Source organism: Meriones unguiculatus, chromosome 3 (assembly GCF_030254825.1).
Source record: "Meriones unguiculatus strain TT.TT164.6M chromosome 3, Bangor_MerUng_6.1, whole genome shotgun sequence".
Lineage (NCBI taxonomy): Eukaryota > Metazoa > Chordata > Mammalia > Rodentia > Muridae > Meriones > Meriones unguiculatus.
This window is the reverse complement of record NC_083351.1, coordinates 56,144,817-56,162,474: the sequence shown is the minus strand read 5'-3', so window position 1 is coordinate 56,162,474 and position 17,658 is coordinate 56,144,817. Positions and strand designations below refer to the sequence as shown.

The following is a 17,658-nucleotide window of genomic DNA, read 5'->3' as shown; positions in this document are numbered from 1 at the left end:
GGAAACATGCCATTTGGAGGCTTCTACTATGGAAGAGATAATAAAGTCTATCAAAACTTGGGGGAGAGAGCTAGAGAGACGGCTCGTCAGTGAAGAGGATTTGCTGCGCTTACAGAGGACCTGGGTTTGATTTCCACTCGGTGTGTCATAACCACCTGTAACTCCAGTTCCGGAGGCTACACAGCCTCTTCTTATTTCAGTACGGGGCACGAGGCCCATATGGGATGCACAGGCATGCATTCAGGCAAAAGGGAAAAGTCACACATTTCATCACCACTGGTTGCTCCCACAAGCAAGATAAGAGTAGGGCAGATCGCTCAGTCCATAATGAACTTGTTACACAAGCAGGATGACCTGAGTTCAGGTCCCCAGCACCCACATAAAAGCTGGGTGAGGTGGGACAGGCCTGTAACCCCAGCACTGGGCAGATGGAGGCAGGCAGATTCCTAGGGCTGTTGGGAAGCTAATCTGGCTGAATTAGCAAACTGCAGATTGGAAAACTAAGGTTGGGGAGTGGTTGGGGAAGACACTTAAGCTCAAGCTTTGGCCTCTATATGTACACACACACACACACACACACACACACACACACACACACCTGGTTAATGTCAACTAGGAGAGGTGGGAAATGGTGGCAGCTGTTCAGCTATCAGCAGGGCTGAGGCCTGAGCTCAGACACTTGGGAAGGTTTGGCTTGAAAAATAGGTTTTCCTTGCAGGGATGGAAACAACTCTCATGAAGACCAGGAGGCATACAGTTCTAGCTAATTTGCAGTATCTCAGGAAAGCAGACAAATTATGCCCCGAACTGGCACCAGAAAACCACAACAGGGTACCCACTTCTATGCTTCGGCAAAAGAAACTACTCTGATTCAGGTAGAAAACCTCTACTTCATACACTGCGAAACCAGAGGTACAGATTTGGCAATGTGACTTAAAATGCCTTAGAACAGAAATTCAGGATCAGAAATTTCTAGAAGCAGGTTTGACTCGCTGTAACCTGATACTGGTAAACAGCCCTGAACCCTATGTGAAGTGCTAGCTGGTCTCTCTGAACTATCTGACCACTGGCCTTTGCAGAACAACAGTCTGTCGCTGGTGGATGAGCACTGAAGCCGAGTCAAAACAAGCCTCCACTCTGCTCCCCGAAGGGCAGCTGCAGATAGAAGATGTTCCACTGTTCCTGTTCCCTGTCTACCGATCCAGATGCTTACCCCATGTGGCATATCCAAACAGAATGCCATCTCTACCAGCTGCTCCTTCCTGGTCCTTGCAGAGCCATGCCAGCAAGGCCCACGTGTGCAGCTGTGAGACAGATCCTAGCGCTTGCAATAGTGCCCAAGTTTGTGCCCAAGCCATTCATTCACCTCTACTGACTAAACAAAGAGTGCAAACCACCAGTCACTCACAGAACTGTGGATCGCAGAGGTGGATTCTCACCCGAAGCAAGCATTCTTTCCACAAGAGCCCGCCTTATCACTGTTTGGCCCCTCCCGCGTTAGGAACGACATTCTGCCTTATTTGCTAAGCTATAGTTTTCCATTGCTTAGGAGTGAAATTTACCTCACTGTGAGTTCCATACATTGCTTCTAATTTCCTCTCTGGAACTAGAGAGAAAAGGATTAACTACCTTCCCAACATAACCTACACCAGAACGACTACCACTTTCACCTCCCTCCCGGCACACAAACAGCCACAACTGGATGTAATCACTCCAATGTGTGCCTGTGAGCCATATTCATGCATGCAGATGCCCACGGAGGCCAGAAGAGGGTGTTGGAACCCCTGGAACTAGAATTACAGGTCGCTGTGTGATACCCAAGTGGGTGCTGGGAACTGAGCGCCACCCCTCTGAGAGGGCGGCAAGTGCTTAGCCACTGAGCTGTATATATCTACAGCCCCAACTTTGTTAGTCATTTTTCAGGTATCATCTCCAGCCCTTATGAGTACAAATGTGAAACTCATCTCTTTGTGCTTCCCTTACTAAAAGACAAGATTCACGTGTGTTCCAGAAAGAACATGCGGACACTGTCATGTCCCTCACTGTGCGCACACTAAAACTGTTGTTGTTGTTTGTTTGCATACTTGTTTATTTCTGAAAACAGTGTCAGTTTATATAGACCAGGCTGTCCTGAAACCCTAGAGCCTCCTGTCTCTGACTCGAAGGGTAGGATTCTAGGCATGTACCACTATACTCGGCTGCTTCGATTATTAATCCAGCTTTGGGCCCTGACTTTAGGGACACATTTTTCTCTGGCTCCATTGTCCTTACAGTTCACTAGGACAGGGAAGCCATAGAAAATGCTGGGAAGTGGGGTTTGCATCTCCTGAACAAGACTTGTTCACTTCCTTGGGACATCCAGGGCTTGGCCATTTTCTTATGGTCTTTGTTACTGAATTCCACTGTGCTAATGTTGAGCCAACTCTAGATAATTCTGAGAGTCACGGTCACTGTCTAACGCATTCCCAGGGTGTTCTGTGTGTGCATCGTTTGAGGCGTGTAGCTAGGATTCTTGACGCTTCTCTTACGCTGCACCAATACTTTCATTTGTGGGCTATGACACGGCAGACATTCCTGCTCTGCCAGACATGTGCTTTTCAAAGCGTGGTCCTGGGATGAACCACTTTAGCCTCACTTTGGAACTTATTTGAAATGCACAGTCCCAGACTCCAACATGATTACTGAATCTCAAATGAGATTAGAACTCAACAGCTCATTCCACTCTGTCCTCTGAGTGGTTCTGATGCCCGAGTCTAAGCTCTACCTGCACAGATTAATAGTTTATCCTCAGCATCGCATCCCAAGTCTCTGGCATTTATTTCTCAGTGCCCTTGGAGGAGAGCCTGACCACCATTCCAAGGCACACCGTGGCTGGCTGTTTATCCAAGCCACAAGCAGTGGGTAGCAAATATCAATTTCACATGTTTCCAATCACCATTCCCATGCTAAATCATGAGGCAAGATTTTGTGTGCCACTCCACACATAACCAAAACACAGATGGGCCAGGGTGGCTACCTCAAAGCCCACCCCAGTGGCATATTTTCCCCAATAAGGCCACGCCTACTCCAACAAGGCAACACCATCTTATTCTCAAAGAGTGCCACTCCCTGATGACTTCTATTCAAATATATTAGCCTATGGGGGGGGCATTCTTATTCAAACCACCACCATACCAAATCACCTCTATGGTATCAAGAAATCTTTCCTTCCTGGCACTGGGACGGGTCTCCCCCTCCAACTTTAAGGTTTGAGCTTGAAGAAATAAGAGTACTACATCTGTGATAGTCTGATGTTCCAGAAACAACCACAAAAGGAAACTAGGGTGACTGTGCATCCAAACTGAACTCAAAATAATTCCTTTCCTAAGTGTGGGCTGTTGATCTGATGAATAATAAGTCACCCAAGCATTTCAGAGTGGATGGACAGAACCCTGTGCAGACTTAGGATTCACCCCTGGATGCCAGTCAGTTCCCTTGGGAGCTCAGGCTACACCAGCCATAACTCCAGAGTGAAGCTGAGACAGAAGCATCTTCTTGTAAAATCTGGTCTGGAGATCCCAGTGTGCAGCCAGGGTTGAGAGTAATTAGAGTTTTCAGAAAGTCCCTTTTTCTAACAGTCTTCCTGGCAGCGACCCATGATGGGGAACTTGGTACCAATTTCAGTCACCATTTTCCAATAGTTTTCCATCCAACTCCCAAGAAGACTGAGGGAACTTCTGCTCTGTGTTGGGGCCAAACTAGCACTGGATCCCTTGCCTCAGCTGAGTCCCTGTCTCCTACTGCCTCACCATCTTAATATTCCTATGTTCAGCCTGTGCTGTCCAGTTAGCTCTGCTTAGAAAAAAGAAGAATAAAGAGAGGGATGGGAGCAACCTGATTTGCTATTTTGTAAAGAAAAAGAACCAAAGACAAACGGGATGGGCATTGGAAGAAGGAGAATACAGGAAACAGGACAGGAGCCTAACACAGGGACTTTGAAAGACTCCACCCAGCAGAGTACCAAAGATGCTGAGACTCATAACCAAGCTTTGGGCAGAGTGCAGGGAATCTTATGAAAGAAGGGGGAGATAGGAAGACCTGGAGAGGACAGGAGCTCCACAAGGAGAGCAACAGAACCAAAAAATATGGGCACAGGGGTGTTATCTGAGACTGATACTCCAACCAGGGACCATTCGTGGATATAACCTAGAACCCCTGCTCAGATGTAGCCCATAGCAGCTCAGTATCCAAGTGGGTACCCTAGTAAGGGGAACAGGGACTATCTCTGACATGAACTCAGTGGCTGGCTCTTTGATCACCTCCCCATGAGGGGGGGAACAGCCTGGCCAGCCACAGAGAAGGATAGTGCAGCCAGTCCTGATAGACTAGGGTCAGATGGAAGGAGAGAAGGACCTCCCCTATCAGCGGACTTGGAGAGGGGTATGGGAGGAGACAGGGGAGGAAGGGTGGGATTGGGAAGGAATGAGGGAGGGTGCTACAGCTGGGATACAAAACAAATAAACTGTAATTAATATAAAAAATAAAATTAAAAAAAGAAAGAAAGAAAAAGAACCACACCTGGAAACTTGTTTGTGTCCTGGGTCTGGGATCCAGGCTTGCAGAACTGCTTTCAGGCTCTCCAGCTTCTCCTGTGAGCACAGCTCACTGCGAACCATTAGCTCTGCAGACAAGATTCTAGCACGCTGGAGCAACAATCCTGGGGTTTTCCCAGATCATGTGCCGGAAAATGTGTTCTCTGGCTCCTCTTAAACCCATATTTATATGTAGAAAATCTAGTGTGTTCTGTATTTTCACTTTTCTTTTATTGTGGTCCAAATACTTAATGTGAAATCAGTACAATACTGCACTGTAGCTGAACTTTTGGCTACTTTGTGGTTTCCTTTTCTACCACCCTTCTCCACCCTTATTCTATCCTTCCAGCCCACTCCCACGCCACCCCCAGCCACCAACTAGGTAGGAAAGAAAGAAGGATAGAGGGGGGGAAGGGGCGCTGACACTGTTAGACTACTTCCTCCTGGTTGGGGGCATCAAAGTTTGGGGCGCAAGTTTGATCTTCACTGCCAGGGTAATTTCTTCTACTCATCTCTTTGCACACGACCACTCGACAAACAGCACCAACCTTGACATCAGCTAACAGCAACCAGCAACCACCACCGGCAGCAATCCTTCTCAGGGCCCCGCGTTTATATACCCTCTCAAGAGTCTCCACAATCCCAAAGGTCATCCACTTTCAGAAACTAACTGTAGCTGGCAAAAATCACACCCCTGCCGGAGGACGGGGCACACATGCTCACGGGCACACTTAACGCATGATCCACCTCTTTGTCTGCCGCAAGACTGTTCTGTTTGTATGGCAGGCAGACGCCAGTGCTGTGTTCTTGATGCATTCAGCCGTCCCTGGACCTCAGGCTGTTTCTATACCAGTGCAGCTGGGAAGGGGGACCACGCCATAGCGGTTCTTCCTGCTTCTTTTCTTATTCGCTCCTGGCAATCTTACCTGCACCCAGAGTTTCGGCTCTTTCCCTCCCTCTAGCCTGCTGCCCACTGAGTGGCCCAGCATTTATCACCCCCACAACATCGAGACTCCCAGTAACTCCCCTGGAGCTCAAGATGATGCCTGCTTCTGATTTCCCAACCAACCACCCCTCCTCATCCAAACCAACTCCTTCCTCAGAGCCCCAAATACCACAAATACCACAGGCTCTACCTGACACTCATCACCTCTAATTGGTTTTATATTCTTTTATTCTCAAAACCACCAACCCGTTTTTGGCTCCCGTGAGGCTAGGCTTAAGTTGATTTTATAGTCCCCTGTCCTATCCACCTTCCAGGCTTTCTCTCCTGCTCTTTTCCCCCAAGATGCAGAAAGAAGGTAAGTAGAAATCACACGGCCAGCCTGTGAAACTCGCCACAACAGCTATACTGAGGTCTGGTATGACTCCAGCTCTTTGCCACTTAATGCACATTACTAAATGTGTGAGCTGCTCTCTCACCTGAAGACAGGCACAGATGACAGGAAATCACCACAGGGTTCTATGGCGACTGAAACACTCACCACGTCCCTGGCAGATGGCAATCAACTATAGTTTAGCTGCTATTAGCCAAACTCCATCTCCAAAAGCTCACGCTCATAAAAGCTCACAGTACCCTGTCCTCCCAACATTTCCTCACTTACCAATCTTCAGGGAACCCTCCCAACCCATGTGATCTGCCCCATTACCTTGAGCCCTCCTGGCCAGCACCTTCTCCAGGAAACCTTTCGCCCACCTCTCCCCATCCCCAAGCAGCTTCGTTTCCCTCTTGGACTCCAGCTTTACTTTTGGTCTATGAAAGTATTAGTCACGTTTCCTGTAGTTTGAGTCACTCTTTGTATCCTGAGGCTGGTATATACACCACTGCGGCGGCATTTTTATTTGTCCTTGCACTCTGCAGAAAAGTTACTTCTTTCCTGTATAGTAGAAGAACGGGTAAGCCAGGCCAGTCTCCTCCACGCAAACACATTATTCCCACAGGCGCATGGCCCACGTCCTGTCCAGTGAAATCATTTGGATTAGACTGTGGATTAGAGAACCTTGTGGACATATCTTCCTTTTCATGTCTCCTATCTTTTTTTTTTTTTAATGTGACCTCTCTAAAATGTTTGCAGAGTACTCAACCATATCTAAAGCATATTTCTTTTTTGAGTTTATCATCTGTCGCTGGCACTTTACATCTCTGGCCAAAGGTTCTCTGTTGGGATCAAAGGAAATTCAAGGAAACAGGACCTCTGTTATTTTCTCACACTTCTTCCCCCTCTTCTTCTTCTTTTCTGTGTAATGTATAGACCAGGCTGGCTTTGAACTCAGAAACCAGCCTGCTTCTGCCCCCTGAGTGCTGGGATTAGCACCCGCCGGTCTAGGGCTTAAGACAGTAACTATCAAAAAGAAGCTAAGAGTTGATCAAGAATTAGGAGAATAAAACCCGCAGTGAGAAATTATCTATCACCCGTCCTCCCCCCCCCAACAACACATTTAGCCTCCATTCGAGATCTAAGTCTCTGAGGAAGCTCCAGCTACATCCTGCCTGGGGATATACACCACCAGTCTTTGCTGACTGTCAGGATATCTGCAGTCTCCTCCTTAACTTTCACATACTCCTTGTTCTCTACTCAATCACGTTTTAATGTTCTTTGTTGTTGTTGTTTTGCTCCTTACCAATTTTCCTCTCCGCTCTCTTGATCGAGTTAACAAATCTCTTGGCAAACACACTTGCCCTGTGATTCCAACTGCCTGGCAAATGGTATGGACTACAGTTTCTTGTACACCCTCCAGAGCGACATCCACTCCATAGTCTACTGTCCCCTAATGGTAGAGAACATCACTAGTGCCTCTGGTCCATCAGTTTCCTACCAGGGCACAGAGCTAGGCCTAGAAATGAAAGCCATTCATTATTTCTGGTCACCTCTGTGCCACTCAGTCAGAAGTGTCAGCCAGTTCCTCCCTGATTGGCTTCCAGGATGCTCTGGAGATGAGAATCTTTCTCCTTGAACAAGGGAAGTTTTCAAGTTCTAGGTGTATCTCATGCTTGCCTGAAATAATCCCGTGTTTTCTAAGTAGGGCTGACAGTAGAGATTCCAATCCTCAGGAAATCCATTCCTCCCGTTAGACACTTTCTCCGGAAGACTAGCACCCTTCTTGCTGTATGGATCACCTACGTGGGCCCAAGAGCCACAATAGATAAGAGTGACTAAATATTCTGGTTGAAGAAAAGGAGTTCCCCGGTTCAATGACTGTAACTCTACCATCTCAATGGAAAGTCAAGAGTGGGCCATTCTCCTCCTCCTGAGGTCTTGGTTATTATTATTTGTTTTTCTATATCTAAAAAGAAACATTTACGAAGCTGGGTAGGGTGGGGTAACCTGGAAGATCACCTCTCTGGGAGGTGTACCGGGAGAACAGCTACATTGGGCTTCCCAGTAAGACTACCTAAAACAAATAAAAACAAGGATCAGGGAAGATACTGAAGTAGGCCAAGTGTTTACCCTGCAAGAATGAGCCCTAGCTTGGTCCCCAGAGCCTGCGCTAAGAATTAGGCATAGCATCACACATCAGTAAGCCTAGAGCTAGGGAGGCAGAGGAAAAATAGAGCCCTGGGTGTTTGAAAGCCAAGGACAGAGATAGACTCTATCTCAAAACAATAAGATTTTTGGAATGCTTGACAAAGATACTCAACACGGTCCCCTGGGATTTCCATGCATTTGCAAATATGTGCACAGGTACCTGCACAACACACAAACACATAAAAAAGACACTTACGGGGCAGTATGGAATAATAAAGGATGCCACAGTAAAGGTCAGGAAGGCAGAAGAGAGCAACCATAATGGGAAAACGTCCACCTACTGTGCATCTGAAAAGGACCTGCTCTGTGCACACGGCTGTTCTCAGCCCATGGCAGAGGGAACGAAGTCATGCAAGCTTAATCCCGGGATGAAACCACTCATATCAAGAGTGACATGAGTGACAGGAAGCAGAGAGTGCTAGCTGCTGGCAGGAGTTCTAGGCGGGAATCTAGAAGATGGGTGGGGCCTAAATAGAAAAGAGCGTGCAAAGCAAAGATGATAGCTGGGCCAAGAGGGCCACTTCCTGTGATGTTAGTCAATCTTGGCTTGACGACAGGGTCACCATGATAAGCTCCAAGACCCCCGAGTTGGGCCTCACTTTATACTAATTGCCCCAGATCTTCTGGGCATCCAGGGCAAGATGAGCTTGGCAAGCTCTCTGGCTGTTTCTGGGGTTCCCAGAGGGTTGAGCTGCAGGTCGTCCCACACGGTCGTCCACAAAGGGGGATAGGTTTTCTCACAGAGCTGCCTTCTCTTCTTGGGGTGTTTAATTTCACATGTGTGCCTAATGCCAGAACTATGCCTGTGGCACCCAGTTTACAGCAAATGAAAATGCAAAGCAGGATGTGACTTAGCAGTTTAAAGGGTAAGAAGAGAGAGCACCACCGGGGAACCTAAAATAGCATCTGGTGGTTTGAATTCTATCATCAGTGGGCGGCGTTAAGCTCCCTTAACTGATGAGTGCTTGCAGGAAACACGATAGAGTTTTAACCATTGGCAACTGCACGCTGCACTTTAATATTTAAAAGACTATCAATGGAGTCACTACAAAGAAAAAATAAATAAAAAAAAAAACCTTTTTCACCTCCTACAAAAACATACTATCACCTTTTTGGAAATGTTAAAAAAAATGAATAATCCTCTATAAATACATTAACTAAGCCCTCACACAAGAAACTAAACACTCCAGTGGGTCATGTATCAGATATACATACTTTCAGCTTGTTCTCCACCTAACTCAGAGAATTAAGCTCAAAGCCAGCTCTGTAAAACAAAGCTCCTGAGATGTGCTGTGGCTGTATCGTTCCGGTACCACCAGGCCACTAATGAACAAGACCTTGTGAAGAAAATGCAGCTTTGCTGAATGTAGGTGGCGAAAAAGAGCCATAGAGCAAGTTTTACACTTAGCAAATGGACAGGGGCCGCTTTAAAGTGTTCAAGCTGGGGGGGGGGGGGGAGGTGGAAGTAGAAATAGAAGGAAAAGGCAGAACAAAGCAAAAGAAAAACCTGGTGTGGACTTTGGCAGCTGGGAGCCAGAAAGTTAAGAAAACCCTAGAATCCCCTCTGCGTTAACCATGCGGTCGTTACCCGGTCTCTCCACTGCAGTGCCGTGTGTCCGGTGCGGGACACGGCTTCTCCTACTCCCTTTTCATAGAACTACGACATGGGCTTGGTAGCTAGTGAGTCGCTCAGACAGCAACCAAAACACACAGCAGGTTTGTTTTGTTTGAGTTAGCTTCGTTACATAATCCAGGCTGGCCTTGAGCCACAGTCCTTCTGCATCCCATGTGCTGAGGACGGCGACATGCCATCTCACTCATACGATGGCCCCCTGCTTCCCATGCTGCTAGAAAAACAGGAGTGATACCCTGCGACCTCCAAGATGATGGTAGGAACGGCAACACAGCCGCCATCTTTGAGCAAGATGCTTACCCTTCAACTTGGTTACTGTGTAAGATTCACTCCCTCTTTGTGACCAAAGTATCTGCTAGTGCAGACAGAGGGCGCTACAAGGGTGCGAAGTTCATTCTGGCCCATGATTTCCGTAAGATTTCAGCCTATCACAGTGGAAAAAGAAATAGTGGAAGACACTACTATGTGCACTGCAAGGAGCTGGAAAGTCAGGAAATGAATGGCTGCCACATTCAGAGGCCCACCTTCCATATCATACCGACTTCCAGACCATAACGCCTAAAGGAGCGCCACCTTCAGAATAACGCCACAAGCTAGGGACTAAGCAGTCAGAGCATGAAACCGGGAGGGGCATTCTTGATTCCAGGCACCACGTTCAGGGAAGCCAATCCAAAAGCCACGGAAAGGCATCTGAAAACAAACTGAGCCAGCCCCAGCTCATGCCAGCATCAACCCCCACACACGTGGACACATATGACTAGGCAAGCCTTCAAATGTTACAGCCCGTAGCCTCCCCAGAGTACCGGCTGACACTCAACAGGGCAGAATGAAGTCCATCTCAGAGTCCTGCCCATCTGTAGGACTGGGAGCTAAGTAAACTTTGTTGCTCTTGCAGCTTGCCAACTTGTGGCAACTGAACACACAAAGGAGAATATTTGTTCTGTTGTACCCATCTAAAATCATACCAACGGGCCATGGATAAAATGAGTTATTAACAACTGTTCCAGAAACTGCCCTGATACCACAAACTACCCGACAAAATAGGGGTATTTTTGTTTGAGGTGGAGTCTGGCCTTGAACCAATAATCCTGCCACCCACGAGCTAGGCTCCAGGAATATGCCACCACACTCAGCTTTATCTGAAGACTAAGTTTTTGCTGATCATGTCGGTGCATGCCTAGAATCCCAGCATTCAGGAGGCCAAGACCAGCCTGAACTACATAATGAAATCTGTCTTCGAAAAGGACTCTTATGTTCACAGAAGCTGGAAGTGGAACAGTCCGTTACGACCTTAAAACAAGCTTAATATACCAACTGTCACTATCTGCCGGGCAGAGCTTACCAGCTCTTCAGGCTTGGGAAATATACATGAACTTCCTTACAAACTAATGCACACGAACTCCTCTGTCCTCATAGAAGGCTCCTAGAATTGTTACTTTCTCAACTGCTCAACTAAACGCCTGATGAGAAGCAACTTAAAGGAGAAAGGGTTTATTCTGATTTACAGTCTGAGAGTTACAGCCCATCCAGGTGAGAGGGCCTAGCGGTTAAGGTGGCTGAGTCTGTAGTGGTGGGAGGCTGCTTGCCTGTTCCCATCTCAGAGACTCAGGTCGGCAGGCAGCAAAGAGGCAGGCTGGAAGTCGGGATCAGCTATAACGCAAGGCCCAAGCACAAACGACCTACTTCTAGCTTCTCACCACCTTCCAAAATGGTGGCACTGGCTAGGGACCAATGTTAACGTGTGAGCCTGTGAGGGACATTTCACAATCAAACTGTAGCACCCTGCAATCTTGCCTTCGTTCCCTAGATATGCCAGAGGCCACCCTGACCCCTTAGATAAGACTTAGATTGCAACTCTGACAAAGCCGGTGGCCAACTCTCATGGTTCAGTCTTCAAACTTAACTCATATCCAGACGCTTTTCCTCCTCACTCACTTTACTGGGTAGTTAAAATGCATAAAAGGTAGAACATGACACTTGTTTTCCAAACCGTGGCACCAGGAGATTTTTAGTAATAAGCCCCCCCAAAAAATTTACAAAAAAAAAAAGACTGAAAAAAAGCAAGCATGGAGTTCACCATTTCAGAACATTCTGTCTAAAGACTGCTCATTATTAAGACAATAGCTTGTGATCCAAGATGAAAGACTGTCTCCCAGAACAATGACAACAACAAAAATGTCAGCTGAAACAACCTTACCAGCTGCCAATCTGTAGGTAGATGAAAATATTTACTCTTTTCCATTACCTTCAGATGGCAACAAACACCTGCCCTGGCCAAGCCAAGAAGAGTCTTCGCAGCGGGAAGAAGGCCGTGAGGAGTCCGCCAAGGACCCCCTGCCACATTCATAAAGCTGCCCAACAGGCATCATTCGATGCAGCAAACACAAATGAGAAATTCACCAAGGAAACAGCCCCATCTGAATCCCAACACTCAAATTTATCCATAATTGACGTCCACTTTCCAATTCAATTTTAGCCACTGCTCAATTTACATTCCACTATCAATTCTAAGATGTTTCCTCATTCAATGGACTAGCAGTGATACGTGGCTGGTAGAGAACTTTCCTCCCGTGCACAATGTTCTGAGTCTGTTCTACCCACCACATAGGTATTCCAGGCTACACCAGGCGTGGTGGTGCACTCTACTGAAGTGAAAAACAGTAGGATCAGAGGTTCAAAGTCACCCTGAGCTACACAGACAGTTCAAGACCAGCCTGGAATTTGCGAGACCCTGTCTTTTTTTTTTTTTTTTTTAATCCCCATTCAAAATAAGAACCCTGTAAATAAGAGTATAAATTGTCTTTAGAAGACAAGTTGAGAGTGACAAAATGTGGTCAATAAAGGATGGTGACGTAGCTGAGTGCTGGAGGACTTGAGCAGTAAACCCCGATATCCCATGGGCTTCATCCCCTACACTAAACAAACAACCATGAGAGACAATCCTCGAAAAGGAAGAAGTCACAAACCCAGGGATCACACACCCAAGTTTTTTTCAAATAATGAAATCCAGCAAACATCAAATTAAAATAATAAGCCATGGTAAAAAAAAAAAAAAAAAGGCCAGTGGTTAACAGCACACTGATTAGGAGTAAGGAGGAGGAGATAGCTAGGGGAAATTAGAGCCACAAACATCACAAGTCCTGACAGCATTAAAACAAAACAGGCAGCAAACAGGAGAAAACAGGGTGGGGATAGACACAGGGGACCGGATCACCATGCCATCCTGTGGTGTTTAGGCCATCTTGCCTCCTACCAGCTAGGTGGTCTCCATCCTTTCTGAACCCAGGACAAGGCAGTCCTATAATAAAGAATTGCTTCACAGAATATCAGCCCTTCTCTCCCCTTTGTTCAGTTCCAGAAAAAAAAAAAACAAAAATCAAAAAGGTTTCATTTTAGAATACAAGACTTTGTCTGAATCTTACCCAGTTAATTCTCTGTTCATCTCTCCATACTGTAGAGAGGCGTGCCTAAGAGATTCACCGTGGGGATTCTCTGGCTGAGGTCTGAGGTGAAACTTTCTCTAAACTTTTTCTGATTGATCTTTCAAAATTAAGGACATACCACTAAAGTAAAAATCAAAGGGAAACCATTTTTCGGAGCCGTGTGAATTCTCTGATCTTTCCCATTTGTTTCACCCACCACTTACCAGCCTTGGGTTCTCAGCCGCCCCAGCTGTCTCTCCACTTGCTCACCCTCTATTCTGACTGTGTCTCAGTTATTAGAGAAAGGTTACGGGCCACGTGACAAGATGAGAGAGGCTGCCTGGTATCATGTCTGTGGCCAGCGTCAAATGAAACAATGAGGAAACCTCAGGTGAGTGCTGATAAGAAACAGTGGGAGTTGACTTTTTTTTTTTGACTGAAAGTATGAATGCAAACTGCCTCCCCTGACAACCCCCCCACCCCAGAATCCCAAACACACTGCTGTCACATCACAATGGTGGCACACACCCCACAGTCTAGTAGATTTACTGGAAGTGAGGCAGCTAGACCACTAAGGTGACTTACTGTTGTCATTTCCACTTCCTTCCCTCCCTCTGTCCCTCACCACCACCTTCCGTGTGTGTGTGTGTGTGTGTGTGTGAGTGCGCGCGCGCTGTCATATACAATTTATTGGAATGACTTACACAATATATCCAACTAATTCAACAATGGCTACCTGTGAATAGCAAGTCCAAGAATCTAGTAGTTGCTCAGTCCTACAAGGCTGGATATCTCAGCTGGTCTTCTGTATACACTGGAACCCTGAAGAAGTAGGCGCCAATGCCAATAAAGGAATAGAGGTGCCAGCAAGGCAAGGGCAAGCAGGCAAAGAACAGAGCCTTCTGCTGTCCTTATACAGGCTTCCAACAGAAGGTGTGGCCCAGCTTAAAGGCGTCTTCCCACCTTAAGATCCAGATTAAAGGTGTGTGTCGAAGAGCCTTAAGATCTGGATCAAAGGCATGTTGCCTTCCTGCTTCAAGATCCGGATCCCAGGTGTGCCCTCCATGTCTGGACTGTAGTTCATTTCAGATACAGTCAAGTTGACAACCAAGAAAAGCCACCACATGACTTAGTTAGGGTTCTATTGCTGTGAAGAGGCACCATGACCACGGCACCTCTCACAAAGGGTAATATTTAATTGGAGCTCGATTACAGTTTCAGAGATTTAGTCCATTATCATGGTGGGAAGCATGGCAGTGTGCAGGCAGACATGGTGCTGGAGAAGGAGCTGAGAGGTCCACATCTCAATCAATAGGCAGCACAAAAAGACTGTGTGGAGTACTAGCCCAGCTTGAGCACAGGAGGCCTCAAGTACTGCCCCCACAGTCACACACTTCCTCCAGCAAGGCCACACCTCCTAGTAGTGCCCCTGCTCTGGACAAGCATTCTCACACATGAGTCTATGGGGACCATTCCCGTTCAAACCAACACATCTAGCTAAGTAAGTAACTCCTATCAGAAGCCGGAAGAGGGTGGGTGTGAGTAAGGGAAGGGACCAAGGAGGAGCTCTCAAGAACACAGAGTAGTCTTCCTGTCCCTATACTTGAACTGGGCACACTTTTCTCTGTGGTGGGCTCCAGGATGCATTCCAGCCACACCAAGTTTCTTTGTCCTGGACACCATGTTCTACTATTGTCCATGTTATACTATTCCATGGCAGAACTCATCAGTGTGTTTTTCATGTGTCCAACTCCACCCTGGTTGCTCTGTCCCCTGCACTCTTCAAGGGCTACCAGGAAAAATGTTGCAGAAACTGAACTTTCAAATGCATTACACTGACAACTGTCAGATAGCAAACAGAACAGGCTCCCCAAGGATAAGCTCGAAACCAACCGTAAAGCTAGGAGTCATGATGCATGCCTATAAGCCCAGGACTCAGGAGGAGGAAGCAGGAAGATTGCTGTGAGTACATTTCTAGGCTACATAAGAAACAACAGACTCTAGGCTAGAGCAATACCATATCTCAAAAAAACAAAAACAAAACCAACCCCCTCCAAAACAAAACCAAAGTAAAACCAAGTATTGGCAGCGTGGAATGAGAGTACTTTACAAGTGTTAGGTACATATACACAGCGTTTCGCTGCAACTCCTAATTGAAGTTCTTAGTGAGACAGAACACAGTCAGCTTCAGTACAATGTATTATCGCAAATGAGCAAGTCTAAAAAAACAACAGCCCCCAAAGACCAAAACAACAGATTCCTCACTCAAAAGCAAAGGTCTTCCCCTGAATCGTGATTAAATGTTCCCTGTTAACTCCCATTACCGACGGGCTTTGGACTAGTCCTAATTTTCAGTACTGAGGAGCTTTCTGTTGAGTGGGTAAACAAGATTGGGGCTGCTGCTCCTACCCGCCTTCTTGAAGACCCTGTGTAACCTATCCCGACACACTAAAGGCTCTCAGAAACCTACAGGAGCAACCACAATCACAATAATAATCACAAAACCCAAACTGTTAACCTGGGTGAGCTCATTCCTAAGCTATTTGAAAATACAATCGACTCTTTGAGGTAGCACCCATTTCTCAACCTGCCTTCAGCCTGACAGTTCTGTCTAGCTCTCAGACACAATTATCCTGAGTCCACAAAACAATCTGGTTTCATTAAGGGTAGGTGGTTCGCCCATGACAGCTGTAATGGCTCAGCATGCACAGGCACCATTGTTTGGTCATGAGTCAGGCTGGCCTCGGCCAGTAATAACTGAGGTAAATAACTGTTAGTTCAGAGTTTCATGTCTAGACTTTGGACACCCTGACTACCACATAAAGTCTATCAGCAATGTTTGGAGATGGGGGCACATGTCCTATGACCCCATCCTCCTTGGGCACCCTCTCTTCCATCTCTGTCCCTATCCAACTTCCTACTTCTGTCTTCCCCTTAGAGTTTAAAGTTTATGGCTAAGAACCAATCCTTTCTAGTTGCCTCAAATGGCCTTGAAAATGAAATATCTGGTTATTGTAAATACAACATCATTTGGGGAAAAGGTGTATCACTTAAGAGGTGCACGCCTGAAATCCCAGCACTTTGGGAGGCAGAAGCAGGTGGATCTCTGTGGGTTTGCGGCCAGCCTGGTCTACAGAGTGAGTCCAGGACAGCCTAGGCTACACAGAGAAATCCTGTCTCAAAAAAAAAAAAAAAGAAGAAGGAAGAGGGGGAGGAGGAGAAGAAGGAGGAAGAAAGAAGGAAGGAAGGAAGGAAGGAAGGAAGGAAGGAAGGAAGGAAGGAAGGAAGGAAGGAAGGAAGGAGGGAAGGAAAGAAAGAAAGAAAGAAAGAAAGAAAGAAAGAAAGAAAGAAAGAAAGAAAGGTAAAATTGTAAGTCAAATTAGCTCATCAAATCTTGTGAAAAATATCCTTTTACTTAACTATTCACAGAAATGTTGGAGGGCTCACTTAGAACATGTCCGAGCAATCCACAACATATTTCTATAAGCAGGTAAGAAAGTAGGATCAACATCTGGAATTCACTTAACAACGTTCACTAAGTGAGCACTTAGCATAGGTCAAGCATGCTGTGACAACTAATCAGTCCTGACTGCCAGCTGAGTAGGATATGGAGCTACTTCTGGAGACAAACGTCTGGATGAGCCAACCTGGGTGTTCCCAGAGAGATTTAAGTGAGGTGGGAAGGCCTACCCTAGTGGGTTAGCATCATTCTTTATCCCAGACTGAATAAAAGGGAAATATAAGTGGAGCACTGGTGTGTGTGTCTCTATCTGCTTCCGGACTGAAGACGCGACGTGACCAACTGCCCCGTGTTCTCTGCCACAATGGACCATTCCTTCAAACTATGAGGCAAAATAAACGTGTGTTTCTTTAAGTCACCTTTCTCAGGTATTTTGACACAGGAATGAGAAAAGTAATCAATATACTCAGGTCCAGACATTTGCTGACCAAGGGCTGAACTGACACAATATCACAGAAAATGTCCGAGATTCCTTAACGCCCACCGAGCCATACAATGACCTTGGAAACATTAGCTTCTCTGTGGAAAAAGGCTAACATTAAGCAAGAATTACAGCCATACGACAAGGTATTAAGAAAGCTTATCTATAAGAAAGGGATGGAAGAGGTGGCATATGGTCTGTACCCAGCATGTCTGGGCACCATGTTAGGTGCTCTCATGTGACTGTTGGTTTCCAGGGCTATCTTTTGACCTGCACTTACACTCTAAGGTTAAGGACCCAACGGTTAAACTTTTACAATGCATCCGACTCCACCTAAATCCATACTGTTTACAGAACAATGAGATCGGACCTGGAAGTGAATCAATGAGCACTTCAAAGTAACGTTTCTAGAATGACTCATGGTGACAGAAGAAAGGAGGAAAGCCTCAGAGCATGTGGTGTTGAAGAGCGGACACCAACATCACATCAAAAGTAACCCTCCCCAAATTTAACGGACTCACAACTCTGAAGTTTCTCCAGAGCTGCAGGACCGGGCGCTGTGTA

General features: G+C 46.4%; 1 protein-coding gene across 10 annotated transcripts in view; it reads right to left on the bottom strand.

Annotated features, from left to right (window-relative positions):
* The window catches only part of Osbpl3 (oxysterol binding protein like 3), a 165,373-nt gene that overhangs the window by 91,254 nt on the left and 56,461 nt on the right, over nucleotides 1-17,658 (bottom strand). Inside the window, exon 1 of one of the 10 annotated variants that reach the window (XM_060380013.1) lies at nucleotides 9,687-9,705. The exons of the other annotated variants lie outside the window; for them this stretch is intronic. The gene's annotated coding sequence lies outside the window, so the exon portion shown is untranslated. Of the gene's footprint in view, nucleotides 1-9,686; nucleotides 9,706-17,658 lie in introns of those variants that run through there. 10 annotated transcript variants of the gene reach the window in all.